At 49.6% G+C, this 10,486-nt stretch overlaps 2 long non-coding RNA genes across 2 annotated transcripts; both read right to left on the reverse strand.

Moving 5' to 3' along the window:
- Positions 1–3,351: 3,351 nt before the first annotated feature.
- On the reverse strand, positions 3,352–5,463 carry LOC142923811 (uncharacterized). Its single transcript, XR_012940869.1, has 2 exons — positions 4,128–5,463; positions 3,352–4,077 (listed from the first exon to the last, which is right to left on the reverse strand). It is a non-coding gene; the product is annotated as an uncharacterized LOC142923811 (long non-coding RNA).
- A 337-nt stretch (positions 5,464–5,800) lies between these two features.
- LOC142923813 (uncharacterized) lies at positions 5,801–10,473 on the reverse strand. Its single transcript, XR_012940870.1, has 2 exons — positions 10,361–10,473; positions 5,801–5,984 (listed from the first exon to the last, which is right to left on the reverse strand). It is a non-coding gene; the product is annotated as an uncharacterized LOC142923813 (long non-coding RNA).
- Between the last annotated feature and the right edge of the window lie 13 nt (positions 10,474–10,486).

Below are 10,486 nucleotides of genomic sequence, written 5' to 3' on the forward strand. Positions count from 1 at the left end.
GATCCCCCCGGGTCTACAATATTCAATCTTCGTAGAGCTGTGTTCGTGATCCCCCAGGGTCTACAATATTCAGTCTCCGTAGCTGTGTTCGTGATCCCCCAGGGTCTTCAATATTCAGTATTTGTAGCTGTGTTCGCGATCCCAGGGTACTCAGTATTCAGTCTCCGTAGAGCTGTGTTCGTGATCCCAGGGTCTTAAATATTCAGTCTCCGTAGCTGTGATCGTGATCCCCCAGGGTCTACAATATTCAGTCTTTGTAGCTGTGTTCGTGAACCCCCAGGGTCCTCAATATTCAATCTCCGTAGCTGTGTTCGTGATCCTAGGGTCTTCAATATTCAGTCTTTGTAGCTGTGTTCGTGATCCCCCAGGGTCTTCAATATTCAGTCTCCGTAGCTGTGTTCGTGATCCCCCAGGGTCTTCAATATTCAGTCTCCGTAGCTGTGTTCGTGATCCCACAGGGTCTTCAATATTCAGTCTCCGTAGCTGTGTTCGTGATCCCCCAGGGTCCTCAATATTCAGTCTCCGTAGCTGTGTTCGTGATCCCCCAGGGTCTACAATATTCAGTCTCCGTAGAGCTGTGTTCGTGATCCCAGGGTCTTCAATATTCAGTCTTTGTAGCTGTGATTGTGATCCCCCAGGGTCTACAATATTCAGTCTCCGTAGAGCTGTGATCGTGATCCCCCAGGGTCTTCAATATTCAGTCTCCGTAGCTGTGTTCGTGATCCCCCAGGGTCCTCAATATTCAGTCTCCGTAGAGCTGTGATCGTGATCCCCCAGGGTCTTCAATATTCAGTCTCCGTAGCTGTGTTCGTGATCCCCCAGGGTCTTCAATATTCAGTCTTTGTAGCTGTGATCGTGATCCCCCAGGGTCTACAATATTCAGTCTCCGTAGAGCTGTGTTCGTGATCCCAGGGTCTTCAATATTCAGTCTTTGTAGCTGTGATTGTGATCCCCCAGGGTCTACAATATTCAGTCTCCGTAGAGCTGTGATCGTGATCCCCCAGGGTCTTCAATATTCAGTCTCCGTAGCTGTGTTCGTGATCCCCCAGGGTCCTCAATATTCAGTCTCCGTAGAGCTGTGATCGTGATCCCCCAGGGTCTTCAATATTCAGTCTCCGTAGCTGTGTTCGTGATCCCCCAGGGTCTTCAATATTCAGACTTCGTAGCTGTGATCGTGATCCCCCAGGGTCTACAATATTCTGTCTTTGTAGCTGTGATCGTGATCCCCCAGGGTCTTCAATATTCAGTCTCCGTAGCTGTGTTCGTGATCCCCCAGGGTCTACAATATTCAGTCTCCGTAGCTGTGTTCGTGATCCCCCAGGGTCTACAATATTCAGTCTCCGTAGCTGTGTTCGTGATCCCCCAGCGTCCTCAATATTCAATCTTCGTAGAGCTGTGTTCGGGGTGCACCTTTAATTCACCTCCAGGCAGACCCTCTAGAGGTATCCTGGAAGGGCTCCCCCCAACCCCCAGCCCCCCGACAGCCTCCCCCCCCCCCCACCTGGAGTAAGGGAGAACCCCGCATCCCTTAGGACCAGCTCCATCTCGACCCACCCCACCACCTTGCGCGTAGTTCCGTAGTGTCTGCCAAAGGAGGCAGGAGGCCCCTTTCGTAGGCGACGCTGTGTGTGTGTGTTGTGTGTGTGCTGTATTCGCTCCACCAACGTCAGAGGGCGTCTCTCAACGCGTAGCGGGTAAGCGGCCTCTCCCCACCACGAGAGCCTGTTGAACAGGGTCCCTGCAGGGTGGGCTGGTAGGAACATTGGAATTTATACTGGTAGGAACGAAGATTGTAAACTGAGCGTACCAGCCTGCAATAGATTAATGTGTCCGTCCGTCCGTCCGCCCCCTTTCAATACTTTAACGAAGTGAAATCTCGTGTTTGTTGGGGTCTAAAAATAAAATTGCGCAGAATTCCAATGTCCCTACCAGCCCAGCCTGCAGGGACCCTGTTTATCAGAGTTGTCTCTTTTTGTTTGCATTTTGATTGCTTGTGTTGTGGTTATTGCAAACACGATGCCTTGAATAAAGGCGTCAGTTTTTGTGCCAGTTAAAAGGGTAAAAACCTCATTCCTAAATCTTGTTACTGACAAAGGAGGTCTCATAATGTAAATGCTCACCCCGAGCCCTCAATAACTCTGATAGTGCGCTGTTGTTGAGCTGTACGCCTTTTGGCGTCTTCTGGTCCAACACCAGTGGAGAGACTTAAAGGGCTCTAAGAAAAGCCGTCTCGGGTGTGGACCAATCAAATTCAAGGACAGTGCCAATATTATACTGGTAGGAGCGAAGTTGTAAACTGAGTGTACCAGCCTGCAATAGATTAATGTGTCCGTCCGTCCGTCCGGCACCTTTCAATACTTTAACGAAGTGAAATCTCGTGTTTGTTGGGGTGTAAAATCAGCAAATGGACAGCGCAGAGACTTGTCCTACCAGCCCACCCTGCAGGGACCTGTTCACTTCGTTAAAGTATTGAAAGGGGACGGACGGACAGACGGACACATTAATCTATTGCAGGCTGGTACACTCAGTTTACAACTTCGCTCCTACCGAGTTTAACCCGCCAATTCTTTCAAATGTTCCTTGGCTGTCACACCCTGATGATGATGACGACGATGATGGCTGCTTGTGGTGTTGCAGTCGAAACGTTCGTGAGAATTTTTTTTATTGTTTTATAAATATTTTTATTAATATTTTATTGTTTTCCCTTCCACGTGGTGGTGACTTTACCGAAAGAACCAAGAATAATAATTGTATTGTTTTACAATATTTTTATTATTTTATATTTTTATTATTTTATTGTTTCCCTTCTACGTGGTGGTGACTTTACCGAAAGAACCAAGAATAATAATTTTATTGTTTTATATTTTTATTATTTTATTTTTTTCCCTTCCACGTGGTGGTGACTTTAACCGAAAGAACCAAGAATAATAATTTTATTGTTTTGCAATAATTGTATTGTTTTATATTTTTATTATTTTATTGTTTCCCTTCTACGTGGTGGTGACTTTACCGAAAGAACCAAGAATAATAATTTTATTGTTTTACAATAATTTTAATTGTTTTATATTTTTATTATTTTATTGTTTCCCTTCTACGTGGTGGTGACTTTACCGAAAGAACCAAGAATAATAATGTTATTGTTTTACAATAATTTTATTGTTTTATATTTTTATTATTTTAATGTTTCCCTTCTACGTGGTGGTGACTTTACCGAAATAACCAAGAATAATAATTGTATTGTTTTACAATAATTTTATTGTTTTATATTTTTATTATTTTATTGTTTCCCTTCAACGCGGTGACTCTACCGAAAGAACCAAGAATAATAATAATTGTATTGTTTTACAATAATTGTATTTTTATTATTTTATTGTTTCCCTTCAACGTGACTTTACCGAAGGTTATTGTAGTCGTGACTCATACAATACTGCTACGCAGGTCAATGTTATACGCGCTGCGCCTAACAATGCCGCTACACGGGCGAGCATACCCTACAGACTCCCACTGTAGCTACAGGACAGTGGGTAAAGGCGGTGTGTGCATACGCGATCCGACGCTCCAGTTGTACTGCTGTGCCAGGCTAGGTGCATGAGGAGGAGGTCACGGGACAGACCCTGCAGGTGCCGTGGGTTGTACCGCTGTGCCAGGCTAGGTGCATGAGGAGGTGGTAACGGGGAAGAGCCATTAGACACTACACTATACACACTCACCCACTCGCCCGTCAATCAATCTCTTCTCTAGCCCGTGTCACTCAGCCACCCGCTCACCTACACGCCCACTCACTCACACACCCACTCACCTATATACTCACCCACTAAGCTACACACTCACTCACCTACACACTCACTCACCTACACACTCACCCACTCACCTACACTCACTCACCCACCCACTCACCTATATACTCACCCACTCACCTACACACTCACCACTCACCTACAGACTCACTCACCCACTCACACGTCAATCAATCTCTTCTCTAGCCCGTGTCACTCACCCACCCACTCACCTACACGCCCACTCACTCACCCACCCACTCACCTATATACTCACCCACTAAGCTACACACTCACTCACCTACACACTCACTCACCTACACACTCACCCACTCACCTACAATCACTCACCCACCCACTCACCTATATACTCACCCACTCACCTACACACTCACCACTCACCTACAGACTCACTCACCCACTCACCCGTCAATCAATCTCTTCTCTAGCCCGTGTCACTCACCCACCCACTCACCTACACACCCACTCACTCACCCACCCACTCACCTATATACTCACCCACTAAGCTACGCACTCACTCACCTACACACTCACCCACTCACCTATATACTCACCCACTAAGCTACACACTCACTCACCCACTCACCTACAGACCCACTCACTCACCCACCCACCCACCTATATACTCACCCACTCACCTACACACTCACCACTCACCTACAGACTCACTGACCCACTCACCCGTCAATCAATCTCTTCTCTAGCCCGTGTCACTCACCCACCCACTCACCTACACACCCACTCACTCACCCACTCAGCCATATACTCACCGACTAAGCTACGCACTCACTCACCTACACTCACTCACCCACCCACTCACCTATATACTCACCCACTAAGCTACGCACTCACTCACCTACACACTCACCCACTCGCCTACACTCACTCACCCACTCACCTACACACTCACCACTCACCTACAGACTCACTCACCCACTCACCCGTCAATCAATCTCTTCTCTAGCCCGTGTCACTCACCCACCCACTCACCTACACACCCACTCACTCACTCACCCACTCACCTATATACTCACCCACTAAGCTACACACTCACTCACCCACTCACCTACAGACCCACTCACTCACCCACCCACTCACCTATATACTCACCCACTCACCTACACACTCGCCCACCTACACACCCATCATTCCATCTCTTCTCTAGCCCGTGACACTCACTCACCCACTCACCCACTCACCTACACACTCACCCACTCGCTCACCCACTCATCCACTCACCCACTCACCTACACACTCACCCATCACTCCATCTCTTCTCTAGCCCGTGTCACTCACCCACACACTCACACACTCACCCACCCACTCACCCACTCACCCACCCACTCACTCACTCAGCCACTCACCCACCCACTCACTCAGCCACTCACTCAGCCACTCATTCGCTCACTCAGCCACTCACCCACCCACCCACTCACCCACCCACTCAGCCACTCATTCACTCACCCACTCACCCAGTCACTCACCCACTCATTCACTCACCCACTCATTCACTCACCCACTTATTCATCCACCCACTCACTCACCCCCCAACCCACCCACTCACTCACCCACCCACTTACCCACTCACCCGCCCACTCACTCACTCACTCACCCACCCACTCACTCATCCACTCACCCACTCACCCACCCACTCACCCACTCACTCACTCACTCAGACAACCACCCACCCACCCACTCACTCACTCACCCACTCACCCACCCACTCACTCACTCACCCACTCACCCACCCACTCACTCACCCACCCACTCACTCAGCCACTCACCCACCCACTCACTCAGCCACTCACTCACCCACTCACTCACTCACCCACTCACTCACTCACTCACCCACTCACTCACTCAGCCACTCACCCACTCACTCACCCACTCACTCACTCACTCACCCACTCACTCACTCACTCACCCACTCACTCACTCACTCACCCACCCACTCACTCACCCACCCACTCACCCACACACTCACCCACTAAATGGAGTCTCACTCAGAAGGGTTCATCTTTAATGGACCCAGGTCACGTGACCTGGGTCACCTGACCTGTGCCCCCTGACCTGGGTCACCTGACCTGGGTCACGTGACCTCTAAGCCCCCTCCTCCTCCGTCGCTTAGCAACCGGACCGTCGTCTAATTGGTCAGCAGCGATGACATCACCAGGAAGCTTCCTCTTCCTGGAACGAAAAAAATCATCATCATCATGATCACCATCATCATCATGATCACCATCAACATCATGATCACCATCATCATGATCACCATCACCATCATCACCATCATCATCACTATCATCAACATCATCACCATCATCACCATCATCATCACCACCATCATCATCATCATCACCATCATCACCACCATCATCATCATCACCATCATGATCACCATCATCAACATCACTCAACATCACCATCATGATCACCATCATCATCATCACTATCATGATCACCATCATCACCATCATCATCATGATCACCATCATCATCATCACTCAACATCACCATCATCATGATCACCATCATGATCACCATCATCATCATCACCATCATGATCATCATCATCACCAGCATCATGATCACCATCATCATCATCACCATCACCATCACCAGCATCATCATCATCATCAACATCATCACCATCATCATGATCACCATCATCATCATCATGAACATCATCACCATCATCATCAACATCACCATCGTCATCATCACCATCATCATGATCACCATCATCATGATCATCAACATCACCAACATCATCATCAACATCACCATCATCATCATCATGATCACCATCATCATCATCACCATCATCATCATCATGATCACCATCATCATCATCACCATCACTCAACATCACCATCATCATCACCATCATGATCACCATCATCATCACCATCATGATCACCATCATCATCATCATGATCATCATCATCATCACCATCATCATCACCATCATCATGATCACCATCATCATCACCATCATCATGCTCACCATCATCATCATGATCACCATCATCATCATCATCACCATCATCATGATCAACAGCATCATCATCAACATCATCACCATCATTATCAACATCCCCATCATCACCATCACCATCATCACCATCACTCAACATCATCATCATCACCATCATCAACATCATCATCAACATCATCACCATCATCATCATCACCACCATCATCATCATCAACATCATCATCATCATCAACATCATCATCATCACCATCATCATCATCACCATCAACATCATCACCATCATTATCATCACCACCATCATCATCATCACCACCATCATCATCACCATCATCATCATCACCATCATCACCATCACCATCATCAACATCACCATCATCAACATCACCATCACCATCATCATCAACATCATCATGATCATCATCACCATCATCATCAAAATCATCACCATCATCATCAACATCATCACCATCATCATCAACATCATCACCATCATCATCACCATCATCACCATCATCACCACCATCATCATCAACATCATCATCATCATCACCATCATCATCAACATCATCATCATCATCACCACCATCACCATCAACATCACCATCAACATCACCATCAACATCACCATCATCATCACCATCATCATCATGATCATCATCATCATCAAAATCATCACCATCATCATCAACATCATCACCATCATCATCAACATCATCACCATCATCATCACCATCATCACCATCATCATCACCATCATCAACATCATCATCATCACCACCATCACCATCAACATCACCATCAACATCACCATCAACATCAACATCATGATCATCATCACTCAACATCATCAACATCAACATCACCATCACAAACATCACCATCATCAACATCACCATCATCAACATCACCATCATCATCACCACCATCACCATCATCATCACCATCATCATCATCAACATCATCATGATCATCATCACCATCATCATCATCAAAATCATCACCATCATCATCAACATCATCACCATCATCATCAACATCATCACCACCATCAACATCACCATCAACATCACCATCAACATCATGATCATCATCACTCAACATCATCAACATCAACATCACCATCACCAACATCACCATCATCAACATCACCATCATCAACATCACCACCATCATCATCAACATCATCAACATCACCATCATCAACATCATCACCATCAACATCACCATCATCATCACCACCATCACCATCAACATCATCAACATCACTCAACATCACTCAACATCAACATCGCTCAACATCACCATAATCATCATCAACATCATCAGCAACCTCACCACCATCATCACCATCATTCAACATCATCAACATCATCAACATCACCACCATCAACACCATCAACACCATCAACACAATCAACACCATCAACCAACATCATCACCATCACCCAATATCATCATCAACATCATCATCATCACCGTCAACATCATCACCATCAACATCACCATCATCAACATCACCACAGTCCCTGCCACAGTCACCACCACCATCACCATCACCACCACCATCACCACCACAGTCACCACCACCACCGTCACCACGACCACCACCACAGTCACCACCACCACCGTCACCACGACAGTCACCACCACCACCACAGTCACCACCACCACCACAGTCACCACCACCACCACAGTCACCACCACCACCACAGTCACCACCACCACCACCACCACCACAGTCACCACCACCACCACCACAGTCACCACCACCACCACCACCACCACAGTCACCACCACCACCACAGTCACCACCACCACCACCACCACAGTCACCACCACAGTCACCACCACAGTCACCACCACCACCACAGTCACCACCACAGTCACCACCACCACAGTCACCACCACCACCACCACAGTCACCACCACCACAGTCACCACCACAGTCACCACCACAGTCACCACCACCACCACCACCACAGTCACCACCACCACCACCACCACAGTCACCACCACAGTCACCACCACCACCACCACCACAGTCACCACCACCACCACAGTCACCACCACCACAGTCACCACCACCACAGTCACCACCACCACAGTCACCACAGTCACCACCACAGTCACCACCACCAGTCACCACCACCACAGTCACCACCACCAGTCACCACCACCACCACAGTCACCACCACCACCACAGTCACCACCACCACCACAGTCACCACCACAGTCACCACCACCACCACAGTCACCACCACCACCACCACAGTCACCACCACCACAGTCACCACCACCACCACCACAGTCACCACCACAGTCACCACCACAGTCACCACCACAGTCACCACCACCACAGTCACCACCACAGTCACCACCACAGTCACCACCACCACCACAGTCACCACCACCACAGTCACCACCACAGTCACCACCACAGTCACCACAGTCACCACCACCACAGTCACCACCAACACAGTCACCACCACCACCACCACCACAGTCACCACCACCACAGTCACCACCACCACAGTCACCACCACCACAGTCACCACCACCACAGTCACCACCACCACCACCACAGTCACCACCACCACAGTCACCACCACCACCACCACAGTCACCACCGCCACCACCACCACAGTCACCACCACAGTCACCACCACCACAGTCACCACCACAGTCACCACCACAGTCACCACCACCACCACCACCACAATCACCACCACCACCACCACAGTCACCACCACCACCACCACAGTCACCACCACCACCAGTCACCACCACCACCACCACAACCACCACCACCACTACCACCACAACCACCACCACAACCACCACCACAGTCACCACCACCACAGTCACCACCACAGTCACCACCACAGTCACCACCACCACAGTCACCACCACCACCACAGTCACCACCACCACCACCACCACAGTCACCACCACCACCACCACAGTCACCACCACCACCACAGTCACCACCACAGTCACCACCACCACCACAGTCACCACCACCACAGTCACCACCACCACAGTCACCACCACCACCACAGTCACCACCACCACCACAGTCACCACCACCACCACAGTCACCACCACCACAGTCACCACCACCACAGTCACCACCGCCACCACCACCACAGTCACCACCACAGTCACCACCACCACAGTCACCACCACAGTCACCACCACCACCACCACCACAGTCACCACCACCACCACAGTCACCACCACCACAGTCACCACCACCACAGTCACCACCACAGTCACCACCACAGTCACCACCACCACAGTCACCACCACAGTCACCACCACCACCACAGTCACCACCACCACAGTCACCACCACCACAGTCACCACCACAGTCACCACCACCACAGTCACCACCACAGTCACCACCACAGTCACCACCACCACAGTCACCACCACCACCACCACAGTCACCACCACCAGCACCACAGTCACCACCACCACCACCACAGTCACCACCACCACCACAGTCACCACCACAGTCACCACCACCACCACAGTCACCACCACCACAGTCACCACCACCCACCGGCTATTGGTGATGTCCGTGGGGGAAGGACCTCCCCCTCCCTTCTTGGCTCCGCCCCCACCCTTGGCTCCGCCCCCACCCTTGGCTCCGCCCCCACCTCTGGCTCCGCCCCCACCTTCGGCTCCT

This window comes from Petromyzon marinus, unplaced genomic scaffold (assembly GCF_048934315.1).
Source record: "Petromyzon marinus isolate PM22_M1 ecotype Great Lakes invasive population unplaced genomic scaffold, UKy_Petmar_22M1.pri1.0 PM_Scaffold_73, whole genome shotgun sequence".
NCBI lineage: Eukaryota > Metazoa > Chordata > Hyperoartia > Petromyzontiformes > Petromyzontidae > Petromyzon > Petromyzon marinus.